Source organism: Epinephelus moara, chromosome 18, assembly GCF_006386435.1.
Source record: "Epinephelus moara isolate mb chromosome 18, YSFRI_EMoa_1.0, whole genome shotgun sequence".
Classification (NCBI taxonomy): Eukaryota; Metazoa; Chordata; class Actinopteri; order Perciformes; family Serranidae; genus Epinephelus; species Epinephelus moara.
In genome coordinates, this window is record NC_065523.1 from 23960231 (window position 1) to 23985917 (window position 25687).

Genomic DNA, 25687 nt, shown 5'->3' on the forward strand with positions numbered 1-25687 from the left:
CTGACCTCTGGACCTGGCCTGAGGGTTGTGGGCAGGGCGCTTCATCTAGCTGTCATTTTGAGGTCTAGCTGTAGTCTTCCTCTGCCACCAGGGTGACCCAGCGTCAACCAAGACAACCATTCAAAACCAAATACCTAGATGAACCAAATACCTAGATGAACCTTGTTGGTCAAATGAATTTAAAGGTTCTGTTTGTAACTTTCAGAAAATCCTTGTCATTAGTGACCCTTCTCTCTGAGGCTGTTCGGTTAACTGCAGTCAGTGTCCTGTTGTTTGTGCTCTGGTGCTCCCACTCTGTAGCTGTGAGGGAGCACCTTAGCCTGTGCTTTATGTAAACTGTCTGAACTCAACATACTTTTTTCTGATATGTTGCAGATTAACAAAGAATTCAGGCTTCAATTAAGTTATTTTTCTGCTTCTTAACAGTGAGATCAGTAAGTCAGAGTTTACAATAAACCTGGATACAAATCATAGTTGTCTCAGATTAGTTATTTGTGGTGTTCAGCTGCTCCTGATGGTTTTGAGACCATAAATAGAGACATGCTGAACTTCTCAAATAATGATCAGTAGGTGTGTGCTTGTAAATCACCCCTTAAATCTGTCAAAAACTGATGGAGAAATGCAAGTTTTTAAGTGAGCAGAAATGATTTGTAGTTGAAGAAAAAAACTTGTCTAAATGAAATTCTTATACAACCTGTCATCGTGTAGGTAGGTAATTAAAAAAAAATCATGTTGAAAACACAATGACTAGAAGTTGACTAAAATGCTTGACCAAGCGTTTTGAGTTTTTGGCGACTAAAACTATACCAAACCTATGAAGGATAAAAATGTGCCAAAAACCAATAAGCATTTTCATCTCACGGCAAAGAGACTAAATTTAAAATGGCTGTCAAAATTAACACTGGGGATTTCTTGGTTAAGGTTTGTTACATCCTTTGAAAATTCGGCCGTAGTCCTTTACATAGAAGTCAGTCAACAGTAGGGCTGTCCACCAATAGCCGACCAAACGTTAGCCGACCAGAACGGTCATTAGTCGGCAAGTTTTCCTTGGTTGCTTCGTCATGGAAAAAACAAAAACAAACTCAAACTCTATTAGTTTAATTAATTATTAAACTCTTATTCAGTCTGATAAATATGGAAAAGTTGATCATGTTAGTGCAGGGCTACCCAGAGCTTTACATCTGTCCCACTGACGATAGGCCTACACACTTATAAACAGCGCCTGGAAGAAGATCAGCTCTGCACTCTGGATTTGAGCTAAATAGGCTGTACAATGGTGGTTAAAGACACGGCATGTGTACGGCCCCTAATTTCCGGGGCTGGTACCTGCGGTTATCACACAGGCTAGTTAATAACATGTCGGGCAGGAAATCCAAAGTGTGGGATCATTTTGAGAAGGTGAAGGACGAACCCAAGGTGATATGTAAACTCATCTTCATTGGTCGACTACAAACATGACTTATCATCTGAAACATGTAAGTAGCTACATGCCCATTAGCCACTTAGCACAATCATTACTGCTTTGCCGACAGCGTCATTAACAGGCGGCTCGCTCAGTGTGTGACGTGCACTTGTAGATAAAATATAGGCCTATATTAATGAAGGTTCATTAGTACGGTTTTGTATTTCTCTGTAATGTAGCACAGTGTTAACAATGTTACTGATGCTATTCTTTCTCACACCTTCAACTCAAACCATTGTGTTGCCTCGCCCAAAATATATCATTTAATAATTAAATTAATATCATAAACATGCAGGCGACTAGTTGACTAATGGCCCTAAATGATGACTATTGGTCAACTGGGAATATTCATCGTCAGGGGCAGCCGTAGTCCGCAGGCTGTTACAGGCGGCAAAGAAAAGTCAGTAAGGTCTCCGTTTTTAAGTTACGTTACCGTGCATGTTAAAAGTTACATACAGTACCTTTAAATCATATTTGAGGCATCCAAAACAATCCTAAAAGGTTAATAAGACATTCACACAAGTCAGATCCTTTCAACTTTAACATAAACAAATACTGAGTCTGTTCCTCTTGATCCAGCATGTACTGCTTCACACATATAGGCGGTGCTAGTACAGTACTGCTTGGTTTAAGGCCAAGCGCTCCATTCAACACAATGTGTTAGGGTTCACTGCTCCTTCTCACCAGGCTCACACACGCACACATCTCCTCAAAGCATTTTCCGTCTACACACACACACACACACACACACACACAACACACACAAAGTTGCAGGGTGTCCTATATTTCTGCCCGAGTCCATGTAGAACAGCTCCCAGTGTGCATGTTGAGAGTAGATACACACACAGAGTCATACTTACAGTACAGAAACACACACACGCACGCACGCACGCACAAGTAATTAATCAAACTGTAATTTCAACAAATTCACCCCCTTCTTCCTCCCGCTCCCTCACACACACATGCCGACACACACACTCAGAGAAGCCACGGTTGGTAGTGAATGGTGGGCTTTGAGAGCGACTGGCCAGGGGCCACATGAGAAGCCCTTGTGTCTGGGAGGCACGGAGCAGAGAGGTCACCAGGTTCACCAGCCCAACGAGGAATGGCCACCAGCTCACACACACACACTCACACACACTCGTACACACAGCCAGAAATGGTTGGGGGGGGGTAAAGACTCAATCAGCCATAGATAAGAGGATGATGATACACACACGTACTGATGCAAACAGAGGAACATACTGTATGAACATGCACACAGAGCAGCATTATGGCGTTATCAGTCAGATCTCTCTGTGTTGATGTATATACACTCATGTTCCTCACAAGCACATAGAGAAACATGTTAGGGGAAGAAATCCCTTTGGTTTTTATCTGATTATAGACCACACATGCGAGCACATGACCCACCGGCCCATCTTGATCTTGACTTAAGGTTTCACAATTACATTAGAGTTGCTCTACTGTAAGAAGGGAGAGGAGGATTCGAGCAACCAATAAATCTGTTGTACACATGGGAGAAAATGTGAAGCCATCCTTTAAATAATTTGGACATTTAACACTCTGGGGTGTATGTGTCCTTTCTTTGCTCTCCAGTAATGGGCCTCAATGACTTATATCTTACTGAGGTTTTCTTACATTTGTTCTCAAGGGCGTAGGTTTCATTCATGACGTGTTCTGAAACTGTTTGCACCTGTGTTCTTGTAATGATACAAAGCATGTGCCAGTTGATCCTAATTAGCACAGGTAAATGCCCCACCAATACCCCTAAAAAGGCCATGAGACTGCAGGCCACAGAAACAAACAAAGGTCTAAAGAGGCTGCAGCACTGCACTCCAAACATAAAAAAACTTTAACATCAGTAGTGCATACATGGGATGCTGTTACTGGTTTAGTGAACGCTGTATCCGATGAAGGGCGCACAACTACGTTAGTTAAAAAACGGGGGGTTTAACCTCAAATCTAAGGCTGAAATAGAAATTTGCCGAACACAGAAGAGAGACACTGACCACTGGAAGGGGACAGTTTAATCCAGTGGTTCCCAACTGGTCCAAGATTTCTCCTTAGTCATTAGTTCAAGGTCCACACAGCTTAATATATTCAGTCTGGCTGTGTTGTCAAGCTAGTTTGCTGCCTCTGTCAAGTAGCTGTATCTTATGTTGTGTTCACACCAGGCCCGAATAGATCAATTCATGCAAGTAAAGTACATGTAAAGTCAATATAAAGACACGATGAGACGCAAATTCCCGCCGGGTGGCACGTTGGATGTGATGGACACGAATTAAGCAGTGCGTAAAGTGAGTAGCATGATTTCGTGTCATACACTTATTCAGGAGAGTTGAAAATCTGAAATTAAGCAACCAATTCACGCCATGATAGCAAATCAGTATGGAGATCCTCCATGGATGCATGTCAAGTAGTGGCGGAAGTTCATTCATCGATTCAGCACATATGAAGCGAGTCAACATAAAATATTCTAGTTCAAGCTTGCGTAACTAGTAACACGACACGAAAATTTGCATTGTGTTTGGTGTGAACAGAACATTAGCCACTCACTCTACAGCAGGAAATTCACTGTACTTCAGGACAGAGTGTGTTTTTTTACAAGCTTGACACTTTTGCAAGGCACTTGCGGTCAATTCAGAATTAAATCTCAACCCACTTTTTGCGCTGCGACCATCTCTGCTAACATGGTCCTGCAAGAACATCTTGCAGCAGTGGTAAATATGCCATAGTGCGACTATACCCAGGATGCAGAAATAGACCTACTTTGGGCCGATAAATAGCATGATCAATCACTAACTATTGGATTGCATGGTTCCCACTTAGCATAATTAATGTGAATTGAAGTGCAAGTGTCGTTATTATTTATTATACAAGACCATAATGCTTTGTAAAATAAAAGTAATTGTTAAAAATTAGGCCCTACACATATTGTAATTACATCCTATAATATTACACAATTGCAGAATTTAAGATAACACAATAACCAATTATTTTTGCACAAACAAGTCAGCACTTGAATGTGTGTCTAAAGGCCTTTGCACACCAAGTCCGTATTTTTCGCATGCTTTTTTAAAAAGTCTGTCATCCAATAAAAATTATTATGTACAGAAACCTTGCAATACAAGACAAAATGGAGAGACACATTTGCTCCCTTGCTTCTCTCCTGAGCACTGTTGTGCATTTCTGTATCGGCTAACGTTACCTTCTCCTTGGTCATGTAAAATTTTTAGGGCATTGCTTCCATATATTTCCACTTCTTTTTCCTACTGGCCCCTCGTCCACTTCTGCCCTGCTCTTTTCTTGTTGTTGTAGAGTCATTTGTCTCGCAGGTTACACCACATTTTCTTGACTTCTTCTTGGTCAAACAACTCTAAAGATGGGTAAAAATGCAGGAAATCAAACCTGTTCAGAATACTTTAATGATGGCAAAAGGTTTTTGGAGTTGGAGCATAAACCTGATTGACGCAACATGAGGTCATTTAACGAGCAACAGTCTCAGACAAATGATACGTACTTGGTGTGCAAAGGCCTTAAGTGTGCTCATGAGTGTGCGTAGATACTGAAAAACATCTTCGTGTGAACTGCATCAGTGGGTTTAAGAAGAATCTTTTTGAGAACATTGGGTGGTTGAGGCCAAATGTCTCCATCATCCTCGATTTTGTTAAATGTATCCATCATACCCCAACACATGCTAAATGGATTATTCCCATCAGTGAAACCCAGGACAATTGTGTAATGATAAAGGAGTATTACTGGTAGTTGTTCTAATGATCATTTTGACCATGGAGAGTTTGTTATGTGGGCAAACATTGCCATTAGCTGTGAAAATAAACATCTCTAGATCTGTCAGAGCGGATATGATCCTCGTTTAGAACGAGCTGCGGTTAATACCACATCTCTGTTCCTCTCTCTCTGGATTGGGTGGATATGACTAACTTACTGTAACTCCTACCACACAGCCTGCCAAGACTTTTGGCTTTATTGTTTGGCTAAAGTAGCAGAAAATCGCCTGTCATCCACTTTAATCGAGTAAAAGCCCTCACCCTGAGGCGCAGACCGAGAATCAGCTTAACCTTTTTATAAATCCTACTCCTATCAGCTGCGGGGACAAACAGAAAACTGGCCTCCTATCAGCGCTATAATCCGCGCTATAAAACACGATGAGAAACAGATATGGAACTTTTGGATCCAGACAACTGTGGAATATAAATCACTTTGGCACCTCAAATCATGTGACGCTACAGCTCTCACTGTGAGACAGACAGAGAGACACTACAGGGGTCTCAACACACAAAAGCTCCTCTCAGGCGGCTGCTCCACGTGCAAACCATTACTAAACCTCCATTATGGACTATATGGCCAATTTATTAAAAAGTGCGTCCCTTCCTCTAAATAATAAAGAGCATTGTTGGTATCAGGCAGCTTTTTGTAGAAGGAGGAATGGCCGTGTAAATGAGCAGTGAGCTGCATTAGAGTATCATTCTTAGCAAGGTCTTTATTTTCCTGTTCCTATTAATTCAAAGTGTGTGTGTGTGTGTGTGTGTGTGTGTGTGAATATTTCAGTTCTTTTTCCAGTATTTTGCTTAACAAGGTTGGGTTATTGTTCTGCTGACCTGCTCACTTCAGCATGTTAAAGCTGAAAAGACTGGATGATTAATCCATTAGTCTGCTGATGGAAAATTAATCAGCAACAGTTTTGACAATCAAATAATCATCAAACTCAATTTTCAAGTAAAAATGCCCCAAAATCACTTGTTCTAGCTTCTGAAATGTGAAGATTTCCCCCTTTTCTTTGTGTTTTATGATAATAAATTGAATAAATTTGGATTTTGGACAGTTTATCTGATAAAATAAGTAATCTCTAAAACATCACCGTGAACTCTGGGAACTTTTAATGGGCATTTTTTACTACATTTTACGACATTTTATAGGCAAAACAATAAATTCATCTTAAGAATAATCGTTAATTGCAACCCTAAAACACATTTATGCTTCTTTTGATTTCATGGGAATAATAGTGAACAAGAGTAAAATTATTCACTCCATGAAGGCTGTTGAACACAAATTAAAAGACTAAAAAAAATGTACATTTCAACATTTAGTTCCTCGCTAAATATACCAAGGTTTTCAAATTGGGCAATTTAAAGGGACACTTTGCAGATTTTCAAACAGCTCTGTGTCATAACAATGTGAGTCGTATGTGTAATGAACTATGGTAAACTTTCCTTCATCTTACCAGTGCCCAGATGTCCCTGCTCATCCCCCAGCTCAAATCGCCTCATCCAGCAGATTTTTGCCAGCTCTTGGGCTGCTGTTCAAACTACAGATTGTACTTCCACATTGCGTTTGCCCGCCACCACCAAGCGGCAACTTCCAGGGCGGACAAGTGAAGCCAATGCGGAAGTGCAAAAACTGCAATTCATCGACTGGCCACTTGGGGGTGGCTCCAGAACAGAGCAAGTCCCCATAGAAACACATGTTAAAATGTTCATTTTAATGCCCAACGTCCATTATTTTTAAAGTCTATGGCCACCACAGACACAAAGAGTATCTCTCTTGCTCTCTCAAACCCCGATCAAACTGTAAAACAAGGCCACGTCAGTCAAATATAAACCAAGATTCTGTTACAGCATTGTTTATTTCTCACCTTATATGTTTTCAGAAACATCTTTTAGCTTAATGTTTAACTGTAATTCAAGATTGTTTGCTACCAGCCGGCTGCTATATTGTTACCAGTGTTGGACTCATTACTATAAAAATGTAAGATATTACTCTTTTCAAAAGTTATAATATTACTTAACTTATTACTCCCTGCCAACAGTAACTTGTTACACTACTCGTTATGTTACTTTTCTGTTACACCCCATAAAATTGGTTATTGCATATCTCTCCAAAATTCAGATGTGCACCTCTGCATGAATGTCAGGGTAATCGCTGGTGAGTGTAGCTAAGGCTAGATAGCTTCTTTTTTACCTGGGGGTCTCCAGTTGCCTGTGACTGGTATTTTCCCAACATTTCATCCACCACATATCCAGCCTCAAGCTTTATTACTTCTTTGTAGCTGCAGATGTCCGCGATTAAAATTCAGTTTTGGATGTTTAGCCAGTGCAGGGCTACAGCCGACCTCTGCAGCCGAGGAGGGCTCACCTTGGTGGGGTGTATTTCCTGGAGCTTCACGTTGTTGTGTTGTCTGTTGTAGTAGCCGAGGTGTTTTAGACCGGAGGTTTGAGGATGTGTTTTTTGCAGTGGAAATAGTTTTAGTCCGACTACATGCAACCACAGTGTTCTTGTCATCTTTACTCTCAACAAAGTCAAAGTGATGGGAATATTTCCAGCCGCTAAGGTAAGCACTTCCAACTAGCTTGCTGCTTTGTGACATGCCTGTGGAGCACGACGATTACTAAAATGAGTCGTCTGATATGATTGTTGTATTTCAAGTTAGTCGCGATGTGATAAGAAAAGTAACGTTGTAACGAGTTGTTTGGTTTTGGGGTGACCGTAATATCATTACTGGAATTTTATTACTAATTAGTTACACTACTTGTTACTGGAAAAAACGCATTACTGCCCAACACTGATTGTTACCTATGTCAAAACGAGAAGGGTCTAGATTCAGTGTAGCAGAGTGTAGACTACACACTTCACTACACACCCACTTTACTACAAGACAGTAATGAAGGGAATGTAAGTAAACAGTGCTGTGAAAAAGTGGGGTCATAAGAACACAGAGTTTGTTACCTTGCATTGAAATATGGTCATTAAAGTTTCTCTTGTAGCATTTGTATCAACTGAGAGTCATATTATTTTGTAAACAGTATTTTCTGAAACAGGCGTGTTAATAATGTTGTTTTGTAGACACAGTATCTATGGTGATGTATTAGTCACAACAGAAACACAGCCTCAGACAACTTGAGGATGGAGGTAAGGTAGCTGAAAATGTCTGGTGAATAAAGCACGGTGTTGTGTGTTTAAATTTTGATGGACCTCCGTGACAGCTGATACTGGTCTACATCTGTGTGTGTGTGTGTGTGGCCTCAAAAAATTTTTTGCAAAGGAACAGACATGACAAACAAACTTCAAACTCCAAGAAACTGGAGGTCTGCAGGTCATAAGATATCTACAATACCCGCCTCACCCAAAGGCAGTCCATACCGCACTAATGTGTTCCCAGTGGAGTCGGGCCAGTGCAGCTTCTGGTGAATCAGTCCCCGCTGCTGGATCTTACCTCAGCCCACCCTCATGATTATTTCTTAGGGGAGAAATAGTAGAAACTGGCTGGGAAGTGACTCACAGCGTGTGGATCTTGGACTGAATTTACAGGATCTCGGCTACATCCTCCAAACAGCCACGGTCACTGAGAGGGGGTTTGTGGGAAATGTGAGACAAAGAGAAAGAGGGCGACGGAGAGAAAGAATGATGCACTGAGGGAAGGAGTTTGGTGTTGGCGTGATATGCGAGTGTGTGTGTGTAAAGCTCAGTGGCGGATGGCTGTGAAGTTTGTGGAAGGGGTGTTGGCTGGCCCCCATGCAGACTTCCTTGCTCAGCCGTGGGGTCGACAGTCTCTCTGAAAGGCGGCATTGTCCCTTCTCTGGGCCCTCTCTCTCACTCGCAGAGTAAACACAGGCTACAGCGGAGGGAGAGAGGAGAGGAGACGAGAGGAGAGGAGGGATGACCGAAGGGGCCACAGCGAGGATACACAAGGGTAAGGATGAAGGGAGGAGGAAGTGGAGTCCTGAAAGAGAGGTTTGTGTGTGTGTCCTCTTTAGCAACCCCCTGTCACCTTTTCCCCTTCCCACCCGAGTCCCACATCCACCCCACTGCATTAGGAAGCCGCCCTTTGATGAGGTCTGTGTATGTTCAGGGGTGAACACGGGTCGAGGTCGGAGAGAGTGGGTGATGTAGGGGGGCTGGTGCGTCGGGTCAAGGCACGGCTATGTGTTTCAACACCTCCGTGCTCCGAGGCTAGGCTCACACGGATCAGAGCCGACCTTTCACCCCGCTCCGACCGATTGATCTTTAGCCTGATCTGATCTGAGGAGGATCGTGTATCGGCTCCATCTGACGGGAGAAACGCGAGCCAACGAAAAGCATCAGAGGATGTCAAAGCTGCGCGGCGTAAGATGATTATGTTACAGGGTATAAAATCATATTGTGTAATGTTTTATTTTCTGTGAGGGTTTCAGAGGGCGAGAGAATGTGTGTGCATGCACATTTTGTGTGGCCCCCTCTGAGGTTGGCTGTAACTTAATCTGCCTCCTGCTGTGACCCTGGGAGGTGGTCTGCAGGAGGTAAGCCATCTCTCCCTGGGGCTCTTTGCTCTCTCTTTTTCATTTTCACACACACACAACGCAGAGAGAAAGAGAAAGAACACGGTGGGAACGTCTAATAACTTATGGTGCGATGTGACGGTTGGTGTGAAAGGCTTTAACATGTTGTCTTAAAGGGCTGAGCAATCATGCTGCGATGAAAATGTACTTGCAGGAAATAGCAATTCCTGGAAATCTTGTTGTTGATATCCTTGTGAGGCTGTGGATATCTTAAAATTAGTGAGTCATCACCAAACTAATACAGTGTAAGACCATGTAATGAAACTAAGATAACACTACTCCTAAAATACAAAACAATCTCAATACTTTCACACAGTGAACCATTTTGTTTCCTTACGCTGACACGTCTTAGGAAACAAGTCCTCACCACGAGAGAGAGAGTTAGAGACTTAGACACTAAGTACTTACTTACAGAGAGTAAGTATTCATCCACATGTGTAACTAACAGCTCTCAGACCAACACAGTGCAACTGATGAACTATTGTTTGTGGGCTCAATAGGCCCTCACGTGTTAGCTGGCAGGATCGTATGACCCTTAAATTATGATGGATTGTGAGTAAGAAATAGAGTTCTGATCAATAAATCTGTTTAATGTTATTTGACAGTATTAGCTGATCACGTATTTCATATATCGTCTAATAAGTAACAAGAATTTGCAGTAATGTTTTTTTCAAATGTAAAATGTCCTGCTCAGTGCATAGGTTGTGCCATTCTTCTTTAATAACTATAGATGAGATTTTGGACATTAATATAGCAGCAAACCACTATTTGATATGTACGGACATAGTGGAATAATGGTGTCCTGAGCTGAGAATGAAGTCACGCTCTTTCTATGTGTGTTCTGATATGAGCTTCTCTGTTCTTTGTTTTGATAGCCGAGCCACTGGCTAGCTAACTGCTGCCGCCCTGCACTGTGCTCACAGTTAACGCTGATAACGCTGGCCCAACACAGCGCAAAGCCCAAATTCTGAATGTTGCAAAGCATATAGCACATTTAGTAGCCAAATTTAAAGGGCCCTAATAAGAAATGTGTTTGCGTAATATGTTAATGTTTAAAAATAAATATCAGAAAATACAATTTAATGAAATATACGTAAATATTAATATGCATAGCAAAAGACAATTTCAGTCAAGCTCTAGAATCAAAGGTTTTTTTCAAGCAATTAGCCAAAAAATGTTGTACATTTCTGCAAAACACAAATACATTTGTGTGTTATTGTCTAGCAGGTACGTTGAAACTTCACGTTTCAATAATGCTATGGTTAACTTGTGGTTAAGTTTAAGCACAACAGCCACTTGGTTATGATTAGGAAAAGATCATGTTCTGGCTTTAAACACCCTGGGCTGGAGGCATAAACCCTGCTGGAAAAGTAGCAATGTCTCCATAAAAAACAGTGGAAAAACCATAGAGCTGCCCCCTAACAGTCGACTAAACCTTAGTCGACCAGAAAGATCATTTGTTGGCAAGATTTCATTGGCCAGTTAGTCACAGGGAAGAAAAAAAAAATCAGGTAAATATGCTAAACGATGCTTGTTAAAGTTGCTTAGCAGCCTCAAACACAACCTGCCGCTGCTCTCTTGAAAGCTGGCACAAAAAAGGCACAAGAGTAGCACCCAGGTGGTTCAAGATGCGGCNTCATTACTGCTTTGCCCACAGCGTCATTAACAGGCGGCTCGCTCAGTGTGTGACGTGCACTTGTAGATAAAATATAGGCCTATATTAACCCTATGGGCCCGAACGACGCATAGTGTGTCCAAATTCACACCTGTTCTTCTCTACTGATTTTCTCCGGAACCGTGCGTCATAGCGAGAAGCCACGCATATCACGTGAAACAGCGGAATTGTAGCTTCCCGACAAGACAAAGTACTTGTCGGTAGTCCAATGTTTTCACAGCGAAAAACAATGATAAATTTACACTAAAATTATGTATAACAGAGCTTTCATACAGCTTTGCACACACATTACTGTTGGATGGATTACTCGCGAATGCAGGGTCGCACAGAAATGCCACGCATATCACATGAAAGCGCAGGAGCAGAGCTTTCCAGTGATACCACACATCATTGTGCTGTCATCCCATCACGCTATAAAACCAGATTAATTGTCTACAAAATAAAACCCTGACGAATTTCTTTACAACCCGTTATACAGATCTTGTTATCAGTCACTTCATATAGTGAGGAATATCGTATCTTACCACGTCTTAGGCTTGCGTGTGTTTCTCCCTGTCCATCCACATTTGTAGTCCGGCTTTCAAGATGCAAATATCTCCATATTGTCCAGTTGACACTCCATCAAACTTTGTATGACAAGACCAACGTACTTCACCTTTCCGCACCCAGACAACTGCAGCCTAATTATGCATGCTGACAGGGCCGTAGTCACCATATACATTGAGGGGGACATGTGCCAATGCCCAAAATGTTCCCCCAATATATAACTGAAACTGAAAAACAACAACAAACTTTGTTTACTGCAAACAAAGTGGCAAATATTATCTTGGAGGACATCATTGCACTTGGTTGACTATTTTTCTATGATCTTAGATGTAAATATTGCATGTTTCTTTCAGATAAAACACATTTTTGACTTGTGAATGAGTCAATGGAATTTCTTGCAATAATGAAAAAATACTGGCAATCATGTCCACCTGGCACAAACCACATGTTTTGGACAGCTGTGAAGTGACAGAATGTCCCACCATCATGGTTCTTATATTGCCAGATTCCAGAGAGTCTCCCCTCTTCATATATGGCAGAATATGTCATTTTCCAACTTGCTATGGTGAGATACATGTAAAAATGTAAGAATTTAATCACACGGATTTGTTTTTTCTGGATAGCCCACATTGTCCTGAAAAAAACAAGATATAGCATGTGTATGTAGCCTTTATAATGACTGTGATATGAGCTTAAAAGTAAAGGCAGTAAAAAATACCCCAAAAACGCCTAGGGCCCATAGGGTTAATGAAGGTTCATTAGTACGGTTTTGTATTTCTCTGTAATGTAGCACAGTGTTAACAATGTTACTGATACTATTCTTTCTCACACCTTCAACTCAAACCACTGTGTTGCCCCACCCAAAATATATCATTTAATAATTAAATTAGTATCGTGAACATGCCGGCGACTAGTTGACTAATGGCCCTAAATGACGACTATTGGCTGACTAGGAAGATTCTTAGTCGAAGGCAGCCCTAAAAAACAGCAACTGATCTCTAAAAAACAGCCCACCCACATCTCAAACAGTGATCTGCAGTCACTATAGGGTTACTATAGCCTCACATAGATATTGGTGTGGATTTGAGGCTCATTCAGTATTAGCTCTTCTCAATTTCAGGGCAGGGAACATGATTCAAAGGTTATTGCATCAATTTTCAAAAATGAGAAGTAAAAGCAGCACTTTCTGTCGTGTTAAATCTCCGGCGCGACATTAGAGCGACCTCATTTAATGAACTGCAGGTAAACAGCTCTGTTTATATTTCCATTGGGTCTGTAATTCTGTGCTTTAGCAATGATGTGTGAAGACCTGCAGTTGCAGTATGGGTCATGTCTAGACCTGCTGGTTTTTCCATCCACCAGGTGGGGAGGAAAGGGTCAAAGGTGACTGATTGAGGTGAGGGTGTGGTGTGAACTCTGACCCCACTGACATTTGGGTTTCACGTCTGTAAATGGGGCCAAGGAGGAATAAACAACTTGGCACATTTCAAGCAGGTTTACGCACACAATAGTCGGTGAATAATCGGATTTATGTGATCAAAGCATTTTGCACATTTCAAAGTAAGGCGATTCCTATTTGCAATTTTCCCTCAGATTTCCATGGACTCGTATAAAAAAGCCACGTGAAATTAGTCAGAGGTTTCACACATTGTCACCAACAATGAAAAAGACAATAAGACTAACCCGAGACAGGTTAACATCCAATTATTAGTTTGTTTATCACTGATGTGGAGACACAAGAAAACCAAAAGCGGTCACTCCTTCACTCCCACTGTGTCACTACTGACGTTTTCTTGAGGTAATAGCCACAAGTGACCCCACCTCCGCTGACACATACACACCCGAGCCACAGCCCCCGCATACGCCCTCCACCCCTGATGGATAACTCAACACACAAACACACACAGCTGAGAGATTTTTTCTTGCCTCTGTCCTCCTCAGACAGGAAACCTCAGTTTCCACTCCTCCTTCTCCTGTGGGCCTCTCACTCCCTCCTTCTCTTTCTCTCTATCCCTCTATCCTCTGCTTTTGTTTTTCTCTCACATTCACTGCTGTGCTTCCTCTTTCAGTTTGTTTTTCTCATCCACTTCTCATCTCATTCTTCTCTCACCTTCTCCTGTAACCCCCACCTGGTGGTAATGGTACATTCATTACCAGGTTATTTCCTCTATTCACACCCTTTCTACTTAATAATACAGATAAGTAAAAGTTTCACCCACTGAGTTTGCTCTTACCGTCAATCTAAACCTCTCCCCCCTTCTCCTTGCCCAAAAAAGCACACGGGATCGTACACAGGATTATGTAATAGCAGCATGCATGGAGCCACTGGGGAAGGGCTACTGAGGAAAAAGACAAGTTGTTGGAGCACTGGAGTCACAACGGCTAAAACACAGAGACTGAGTGACACGTGTGTTCACATGCTTCAACCCAGGGAGACATTAGCACAAGATCTGCTTATACAAAGAGAATAGGAATATATATACATATATACATTGCCCAGGCATTAAAGAGAGTGTGAGCATGCAAAATCATGGGATAAAGATGCAAAAGAAGAGAGGAAGAGAAATATCTGAGACAACACATGAGACAGGGGAGAAAGGAGGGGAAAAAGGGAGGGATAGACGGATTGAAGGAGGGAGAGAGTGCAACAGGAAGCTTCTCAGCGAGCTACCGATGGCCTCCAGCCAGAGCGTTCAGACACTGAGGAATTCCAGGCAGAGGGCAGGCAGGGAGGGAAGGTGCCAGGAGGGAGGGAGGGAGGCACGGAGCGAGGAGGGCGGGTCGCACTTGTGGTTTGTTGTCAAAGGGGACTGCTACATGAGAAAGGAAGAGCACGCGCGCTTAAAGCGATATCTCTCAGTGATGGGAATGTTAACATTTCTGTTAGGATGCACACTTTGGTATGAACAGTCGGACATTGGCATTTCAAGATTTTCCAAACATCTGGTCATGTATTATGAGACATTTAAGTACACAGTTTAGTTAAAGGGAATGTGTGTGAACTGTACATCCAAGTGGTTTTCAAAAAAATCTAAACACTAAGTCAAAAAAATGAGTCGCAGCGTACCAAGAAAGCATAGTTTAGCATCAGAATAAAGAAATGTAATGCCATGCAGCTAGAGCTGAAACAGCTACTGGATTCATTGATTATCCAACTGACATAAAATTAATCGACAACTCTATTGATAATCAGTTAAATGTTTACGTTATTTTTTAAGCAAAAATGCCAAACATTTGATAGTTCTAGGTTCTCGTTGGCTTCTGGGCTGTTTGTTCAGTCCATTCGCCGGAAGAAAATGTTTGCATTGAACGTTACTGAAACCACAAATATGTATCATTCATATCGTATCAATGTTTCTAGGGTGATATAATATATAAGGTGACTTTTGTCATCTTGAGGTGGAGGGAATGGCAGATGGCCTGTCACCCAAGCCACAGTCCTCATTGTTTGAGACCAACAACAGCGGTTGATTTTTAGCACCCTTTCGCAGCATTTCCGCCGATGTTTGTGGCACCAAGTCTGGGTGATTTTTACTAACACATTGCAGCGTTTCCCAGCGGCGTTTGAGCCAACTAACCCAAGTGTTTTTTACCAACACTGGTAGAGTTTCCCAAACTGTGTTTCAGCTACCGAATCTGGGTATTTTTTAATGATTGCACACCAACACACACCAAATTGGTTGTTCTTTACTAACACATTATGGCGTTTCCCAGCGATGTTTGAGCTACCAAATCTGGGTGTTTTTCAATGACACTACGCTGCGTTTCCCAGCGGAGTTTAAGCCACCAAACCTGGGTGGTTTTCACCCAACCTTTCCCTGCCTTTTCAAAAACTTCTGTGCCACCAAACATGGGTGTTTTAGGCCAAAACGTGATCTCTTCCCAACCACAACCCAGTGGTTTTTGTGGCAAAACCTAATCACACCTTCACCTCAGTGTTGTCTACAAATCTGCTACAATGTACAAATCTAACATATCTGTGATTTAAAGAAACATAGAATGCCAACATTTCTTTCTGGCGATTGAGTTGTATTGTTGAACAAGAAAAGACAGTAAATCGATAAATCAACATCGACAATAATTGTAAAATGAATCAACAGTAAATATAATCCTGAGGCGCAGCCCTTCACGCAACAAATCACATCACAACATCATACTGTTGGGCAGAAAACCCTGTAAAGAATACAACACACATACAACAGCGACAGCACTTTGGATTTCCATCAGAGATTTGATATTCAAGGCAGAGCAGGCTGAATTAATCATTAGAGGGAAATTGTGAGTGGTACATAATTTTAATTTGAGAGGAAACACTCCACCACACTCTGCATCTTAATAGCATCCAGACAGACCTGACAACAGAACAGCAATTCCACTTAGTCCGTCGTGTAGTGAGATTAGGCCATGAATGATCTATAAACAGCCATCTGACTGAGATTTCACATTGTGTCAGTAAGCCTCATGACCTGCTCAACCCCGGGATTATCGCACGACACAGTGACCTGACTCGGCTCTTGGTGGGGATGGACGGGTGGAAGGATGACGGGTGAACTCTAGAGGAAGCCTGCATTATCAGATCAATACCATTATGCTCTGCCTTTTGGGAATAAGAATTTGACTTTATCTTTCAACAGGAATCAACATCTAAAACGTGAAAAGCTCTTGAGGATTTGTTTTTCATCCTGTGATTCATTTGAAGGGGAGTTTGCAAATATCATTAGAAAAACTGCTCTGCATTTAAAGCAATCATTCAAACTATTTTTATAGAGCAAATGAAGAGAGAAGAGGCAGGTAAAGGGGGAGAGAGTAGCTGTACATTGGCATGAGGCTAGGAAACTTCCCCCAAGCCACAGTCAATTTATTAGACTCCCTAGTAGCTGCTATATGACATGAACAGTACGTGACTGAGGGGCCACGTGTAGCAACATGTGTTTTGAGTCACTAGTTAGTTTTTTCTCCCACCTACTCCCGTTCAAAATCAGATGCATACGTTTTTAATCAGCTAAAACCGTTCTAATCTATACTGCAGCATCGGGACAGCAGTCAGTGGTGAACAGATAATCCTCCAGGGGACGATGACTCTGAGTGTTTAAGCAGCAAACCTACACAACATTAATGCTTAAGGCGGTTCACACAACAGTACTGTAGGCTTTGAAGAGTGGTGAGTAATCATATAATAACGTGGGGCATTTCACAACAAAACAGTCTCATAGCGCAGCAACGGGCGGCGGGGAACCAATGAACGCAGCAGGAGGCCTACCACCGTCCGTGAGAGGAGAGGAGAGAGGAGAGAGGAGAAGAGGAGGGAAGTATGTGTTTGTCTTTGCACTCAGGAGATTTGATCGACATCCCCACCCCGGCTCACTTTGACCTCCCACTAACTCTGCTGGGCCTTTCTACCTCCTGCAGTCTACTGAACGCATTCCCTCCACTCCTCCTCTCTCATCTTTGCTCTGCGATACTTTCATATAAACAAAAACTTGCATGATCTCCCTCAGCCCCATTCCCTCGCCACTTCCTCCCCACTTCCTCAGGCTATATCCCCCTCGTGTGTCATCGCTCTCTTCTCTTCCTCTCCTTTATCAACCCCTCTAACGTCTCTTCTTTCTCTCTCTACTGTCCCCCCCCCCCCCCCAATTTTCAGTCCATTCCTGTGGCCTCTCCCCACAGGCAGTGATGCAATCCTCCGACTCCTGCGCGCAATCACAGGGTCTGGAGTCGGCTCGCCAGCCAAAGCAGGGGCGTCACCGCACCACGCTCAGTAGGAAAGCAACAGGAGAGGAAAGAAGAGAGGGTGGGGAGGGAAGGGGACGAAAGAAAAGGAGAAATGAAGCCAATGAGAGAGTGAGGAAAAACAGACTGAGGCTGACAGAGCCGGTGGTGGGTGATAGAGAAAAAAAAAAAAAAAAAGCACAGCGATAAAAGTTAACAGCTCCGTTTTACAGTTTGTGCATTTTCACAGCTAAACTCAGGGTAAACATGTTTTTGTTTTACGTGCATGCGGGGAGGTGTGCGTGGGGTTATTTTGACTCATTTGTTCTCGTCAAGGTGCTGGAGGAACTTTTGAATGGATCTGATTCTGGAGGATCAAACAGCACAACGTCCCAGCTCGTTGCCCTCTTATCAGCCCACCAACCAGCTGTGTCCGTTCTGCTGGGGCTGCTGGATAGGGTCTGTGTTTCGGAAGTGATGGTTCTCCGCTACTCCCACACTAAATGCTGTCATTCCAGCTGACTCACACCGACATTAGCATTATTCTAACAGCTAGACTGGCAGTATAAAATTCAAGTAATATCTGTGGAGGTGTAACATTGTCAGATCTGGCATTTTAACATAATCTCTGGAGGTCTATACTTTCCCAAACAAAAATGTCCTTTCGTCTATATTTCCTTGCTGGGCCGGTGCAGATGACATGTGTCCCCACTGAGTGTATATAATGGATATGCAGGGGCATGCTAAGCCCTGTAGAGATGCATGCATGCAAGGAGTGATCAAACGCACAGCACTTAGACATGGATGGAAAAAGGGAGGGTGTAGCATTTTAAAAGGCAAAGCTTGCCATGCCTATATGTGCAGATGTGCACGCACGTATGCACGGACACATTCACCCCTGGTTTGCCGGCTTTGTAGAGGCAGACCTCCCCTAAAGGCAGCACAAGGTCAGGCCAGGAATGCGAAGCACTGGCACCTGCCTAAATCTTTAAAATACCAGGTTCTCTCAGCACACACACACAAACAAAAGGCCGCTCCCTAAAACCCAGAGCAGAGTTTAAGCCTTTGGAGAAATGGCTTCAGCCCAAAAAGAAGCACACAGGTGTGCACGCCAAAACGTGAGGATGTATGTAAAGTATATCACAGATAACCGACACAGCTTCAAGCTTCTTTTAAGTGTATAAAACAGCTGCCATTGAAGTCAACAGGAGATGTCTGTTATATTGCCTCACTGGTGAAAACCCAGCACCGGTTCTAAGCCACTGGGTAGGAGGGAATGGGAGGAGGTCCAGAAATCTCTCTTTCTTTCTCTCCCCTTTCTCCCACACAGTTAACAGCAAGCTGAGGGCAGATTAATAGGGGTGACATGCATATGGAAAGTGTGGTACGATAAGCAGCAAACCCCTGGGTGTATTTCAGCACCAGTTGCTGGGCCAATGTGGTCTATCCTCCCAGCTACGGAGGCATTCAGTAAATGCACACATAAACACGCCGACTGTACAGCCATACAGACGATGCATACGTGTACATACGCACACTGGTGCACAGCGTGTTGGCTGTGTGTTGTGGAGTTCAGACCAGTTCAGAGCGCTGTGGTACCGCTCCAGCGCTGGGAGGGGTGCGCCTGTCTCACAGTCATTTCCTGGACAGGAATATTATGGCACCACACGCATGAGAAACAAACCCCTTTCGCCTTTACACACTGACCCCGGCCACTTTCATTTGCCTGCAACTCAATAAGCCGACGGCACATAGTGAACTCCCTGGGAAGCAAGTCTTCTTATTCAATAGCCAGAGTAATATGATCCCAACAACAGCTTTATGCAACACGGCCTCCGGGAGGCTGGGGGCAACGCACGGGGTGGGGTGGGTGGTTGGTCTCTTATCGCTGCGTGGTGGTGCTGAGGCCTGTCGGACACGTCCACGGTGTTGTAACTTTCCTATTTCTTTGCCCCAGAATTCCTGGATGGCCACTCCCTGTCCCTGGAGAGGGCTGGGTGACACCTGTGCACCAGCCATGCTGCCCAGGAGAGAGCCAGGAGGGCAGGAGGGGGGGGGCTCACAGAGCCAGATGTGCTTTGGACAGGGAGTGTCTCCATTGGTGTTTGTTAGCATGTGAGTCTACATGTGTGCTTGAGTGTGTTTATGTACTGAGAGAAGGGACAGGGCAGGGGCTCGGCTTCCAAAACCAAAGCATTTTGAAAGGGGAGGAAAACAGGAAGAGGGAGAAATACAAAACAGCAGAGAGCAATTAGCGGACAAAGTGACTGGATGTGTGTTTTTGTGTGTGTGTGTTGGGGGGCAAACACACACTGCAGGGTGATCAAGGAGCTCCTGCTTCTTTAAATTTGGGCGTGCCCCCCATACTGTCCGCTATACCTCCATTTCAGCCCTTCTGCCTCCCTCGCCAGTGATCTCACATATATATGTACACACAAAGCCGGTGTTGTCTTTTCCTTGTGAGGCTGTGCCAACTTAACGGCAGCCCTGTGTTCTCCCTCCTCACATGGAGCGCCTGTTTTCTCTGAGTAACCCTCCGCCCCGTGTCCCCTCCCACCATGGCTGGCATTAAGACAAGGTCAATATGACGGTCTTTTCTCTCCTCTCTTTATCTCCCTCCCTCTCCCTTTTCTCTCTGTATTTCTGTGTCCTAGCTCAACTAAGTGACAGGCTCCACCCTACAGCTTTTATCTTTTGCGGCTCCATCCAAGAGAGAGAAACAGAGAAAGAGAGCAGAGAGACAGATGCAAAGGGACAGATGGAGGGCGAGCGAGATGGCGACAGACAGAGTTGAGCATAATGCTGCAAAATGGAGTAACTCTTGATTTAAATTTGTTGGCATGTGTTGCGATCTGTTGGAGACAAGCTCCACAAAGATCTGGAGCCGATTCCTCTTTTGATTTGGCGAAACCCTCTGAACAGTGAGGGCTGATAAATGTGCCGCGGACAATCGTACAGTATATCGGCAGCGTTGGAAAGAACGAGCCTAAGAGAGGATCTCAATTAGTGCTGAAGGTCAGGGCGATGCTCGTGCTCTTACACACTCTACTGTCCTGAATCAATACTGACATTTAGAATCAATTAAGAAAATAGCCAAGCTCACCGTGACTGACAGCACCATTTATTGAGACCAAGGAGTAAGGGCGTTGAGAAGCAATCGGACGCAGTGGAAGACAGAGAGACAGGCTATGTTAAGATAGTGACTGGTCGTAATTCAAGATGGCCACTGAGAGTCGGTTATTAAAACTTTTAGCAACCAAATAAAAACAGTGAGGCTACTTCATAGAAGCATCTGAGGTCAGAATAAGTCTTTATTTCACAAAATGTAACCTCAAACTTAAAACATTTCCAAATTACACAAGGCTCCCCTCATAAGAAAAAAAACAGCCATGGTACATATGAATTAAATTAGTGCTGGCAACATCTCCACAACACCACAGAGAAGGTAAACACTTACAGGCCAAACTTTTTTCTCTCTTCCCCTCTCCTTCTCTCTTTTACTGCATGTATAAGATGGAGAATGTCTTATATAATGTAAGCGTCACTTATGAAGCTGGGGGCTCATGGAAAGTGGGAGACGAAAATGCAAGGGAGGGAGGGAGGGAGGGAGTGGAGTTAAAAGCGAGGAGGAGATGGAGTCCCAGGGAGTCGGGGATGGAGGGAAGGAGGGGGTGAAGGGGGCAAAGTCTGGAAGCTAGCTGACAGGACTGGATATGCCCAGACAGGGAGCCGGGCCCAGGCCCAGACTTGAGAGTCGCATTTGAGTCTCCGAAATGCCTCACCCGTCTCTCCCTCATCCCCTTCTTTAAAAAACACCATCAATCCCTCTCCCCCGTCTCTCCCTTCTCAGCATGCGATTCCTCACCCGCACTTACAGGCAGAGCCCCTCTTGTCCGACTCCTCCCTTTCTTTTCTCTTCAAACAAGCAAACACACACATACATACCTCAGTCATACTGAACTAGCTGTAGCGCTATTGAGGGGAGACTGGAGAATCCAGGGTGTTGGCCAAGCAAGTAAATAATAATACAAACCAGCTGTGTCTCCACTTAAACTGCATTGCTGTGAGCATATTACCGAACAACTCACAGCTCCTTGAACTGAGCTCCCAGATATCTCAAAGCTGCGGCTAGATCCAAGTTTGCTATCATCTGTAAGTTTAAAGTATGTCGGTGGAAACCCAAAACGGATTTTGAAAAAACAAGCTTTCCTCTATTCCCTCCACCCCTTCTGCGACAGCTCCTTTGCATTGCTGTTATTCTTTCAAGTCTTGGCGTTACTCCTGTATTCTTTCTTTAACTTTTCCTCATCAAGTGTGCCCTGCCCCAGACATGGTCTGCGTATTGTCTGAAGGGCTCCACGAGCTGAAATTCTCTCACGATAGAAACACTGAGCAGGGAGCACAGAAGGAGCATTAAAGAGAATGAGAAGAGGTAGGGTGGGGTAGCTGGAGTGAGGCACTGAGTTGTCTGTGTTTATTTTGGAAATGCAGGCCTGCAGACTTGCAACACAGGAACTGACCCCTAAACTTTGCTGTGGCAGATCCTCGCTGAGAGAGCAAGAGCCTTGTGCACGTTTGGGATGTCCCACACAGGTGATTATTAAAAAAGGATAGACCATATATTCCCCAAGGGGGGCATTTTTTTTAAACCCACCCTGGGGACCCAGGAATGGTCTGCTCCAGGAGGAAACAGTGAGGCCGTGAGGTGATTAGTGGTTACAGTTTAACTGGAGAAAAATGCACGCTCCGTGAGCCCAGCCAGCCAGGGAGCAAAGCGGTATGCACTGGTCTCCTTCAGTTTGCAAGTTAGTGTGAGTCAAGCTCTGTATCCGCTCTGTCTATTCTTAACGTATGGGTCCAGGAGTCTGGCCGTCACCCCACATAGACACATCACGCTGCAGCACTCCAAAGTATGAGTGTGTCACCTCCACTGTTCCACACATGGCAATGATTAGTGATGAGATATTTTGTGGAAGAAAAAAAAAGCACAGTGCCGGACCGTGCTGATATGAGAGAGTCGTTTGCTGTCATTTTGAAGTTTAACTCAAGTTCAGCTATTGAATCTGCTCTGTTTCAACTTAGATTTTAATGAATTACATTGATGACTTCAGCCTTGTGGCTCGAATGAAATCCGCTGGTTTACCGTTCAGCCAATATCAGCTGCAAAATAACCAAGAATTTGCCAAAAACCCCATATTAATTACAAAGTAAGGAGGTCAAGTTAGTAATAACAGATGGATTATGAAACTGAATTGTAATCTGTTGGTATTGTGGCTGAAGAATTGATACGAAAAGATAAATTATAATACACAAACACTGTGACACGTAATTTTAGACCTCATCCAAATCCGACCATGGTTACTGTAGCCTACCCCACAAGTCATCTCACTGGAGGAACATGATCCTTCATCGGGCTACATCATGTATCCCCTCTGACATTTTCAGCCCAATCAAAGGTCAAGAGCTGAGATGAGCAATTCCATTCAACATGACATTAACCTAATGTTAGTCATATTTCATCTCTTGACAGTGGTGCCTCCAGAAGGTGGCCAGATGGGGCCACTGAAAATGTTGGGGTGGCACATCAAAACCAAAAGCCTTGTGTATTTCAGGATTTTTTTTATGCTATATATATGCCTTCTCAAGTTCAGGGGAGACTTGTGGGTACCCATAGAATCTATTTTTATGTAGTTATCTTGAGATGAGGTTTCAAAGGACCCCTTTGAACATGGCCTTTGGCACTTGTTCCTCTGCCAAAATTTAGCCTAGCATTGCAACGCTATTTGGCCCGCTTCCCAACAAGCTAGCACGACATAGTTGATACCAATTCCTCAGGTCTTCTAGTTTCATATGATACCAGTACCATCATCATCTGGCTTTAAAACTCAGCCAAGAACGCCAGCGTTGCTACAGAGTGGAAGAGGTTATGGTAATAATTTCATTTGAAGGCAAAATCCCAGCAAATGAATTGGCTCTTTACTCCACATTTGACATTTAGCAAAGTGCTCCTAATGGTGCAACATGTCAAAATGAGCTGTGCCAACATGGTTTGTACCAATGGATGCCTTGGGTTGTCCAGTTTCACAAGAAACCCCTACCTTTGTGCCAACTTCGAAAATAAGCACCCCAAAGCCTCTTAATGTTGGCGTCCAATTGTTTTCACTTGTGGGCGCACTATTGTCTGTAACGGATGAATCACAAATTGTCTGATTAGAAATTCAATTGGTATCGTGTTCTTGTCTACAAGTGTAACCACAGGAAGGACATATCTGTCATGTGGGTCTACAATAAAGTGGCTCTTATCCCTGTGAAGATAAATGCAAGTGTGTATCAGGTGCCTTGTTTTCACTGCGTGCTGCCTCATTCAATGACCACTATAATCCTCCCACCCCTGCTGCTGAGTTGCCTTTCAGCTTGACCGTAATCCCCGGCAGCTATGAAACCCCACTGTGATATCAATTCAAACACTCGCACTGGCTCTCCCACTGTAGTTTGTACCACTTATATTCCACCCAATTACTGGTAGCAGTCCTCGTCCTCCTGAGTTTTTTCTTTTACCCCTAGTAGAAAACATATTTTAGTGGCCCCACAACACTTGTGTGAAAAACAAAACTTTCTGTCATCACCTTACATTTCAGATGACAGTTCCTTCCTGGTACCATACACACTATGTCAGACTCAACTGCTTCTTTTTACATCAGATGCGGTACACTTTTATTAGCCTGGTTTAAGGCATTAAGTACAAGTGCATTGTGGGTTCCCACCATCCCTCCACCACATGCCTCGTGGTTGTTCTCTGACGCAGGACTATGCCATTAGGGTCCACCTTTTCCACCATAAAGCAGCTGCCTTACCCTCACACGGTCTGAGACCTCAGGGGTATGATGTCACACAGCTGTGGTGCGAGGCGAAACCTTAAGGCACGGGAAAATTAGGGAGGTGACAACCACACCCGCGATTTGCTTTCAGAGACAGGCATGGGTGGAAAGCCTTTATGGTATATCTTCTTGCGTACCCGTTGCGGCAGACGAAGCAACTTAGTGTCAAACTCTGACTGAAGCTCTGTGCAAGCTGTTGCACCCAGCAGCTGTCCCAAGTATCTACATCTGGCCAAGCATGCAGTCAGGGCGAGAAAATGTACAGCAAAAAAAAAAAAAGGCTGCCCACACAAACACGCACGCACACATCCTGAGAGTGTGGAATGCCACCACAGGGATACACAGCTGGACCCCAGCGGACATCTGGCTTTATACTGGCGCTGAAAGCATTTTCTCTGCAGTGACTAAGTGCTGTGTAAGAGAGGTATCGCCTGCACGACCAGTGTGCGGCTGGTGATAGATGCCTCTTCGTCTGGCCCCGGTCTTTCTGTCAGATGGATGTTATGGTTGACCTGCGGCTGAACTGATCATCAGCTGATTGGATAAACAATGTGGCAAGCAGGCCGTGGTCGCGAGGAGCACCTGTGCTCACAGTTCAGAGAGGGGTTATGGATTAAATAGCAGGGGCCTGGAAGAGGGTGGGAGGAGAGGGAGTCAAAGTCCTCCCTCCACACAAAGCCTGTGCGGCCTCTTTCGCCGCTCCTCTTCCCCCACATACTTTGAGAGAGGTCCAGTGGGCCCATAGCCAGACCTCCTCCAGTCTCATATGATATCTGTGTGACAGTTTCTCTCATGTGCCCACGCGTTATACTCTTCATACAGTCACCTTGGAAATATACAGCAAGCCTACTCAGATCCAAAATACAACTGCAGCCCCCTGAGTGTGCCTCGATCTGCATTGTGGCCTAATGCTTTTTAATGATCAGGCCTTATTCCACTCCAGCACAGGGCTTGTTAGGTCCGCCTTGGCAGGGCTCGGCTCTTTCCCCTGGCATCTTCTGAAACAATGGGCCCATGGGAGGCAGCCAATGGGGAGAAGGTCCATCCCAAACCCAGTCCCAGTGTGCACACAATTAGG

General features: G+C 44.0%; 1 protein-coding gene across 3 annotated transcripts in view; it reads right to left on the reverse strand.

Moving 5' to 3' along the window:
- glis2b (GLIS family zinc finger 2b) overlaps window positions 1-25687 on the reverse strand; it is a 39768-nt gene that overhangs the window by 12203 nt on the left and 1878 nt on the right. The window lies entirely within an intron of this gene.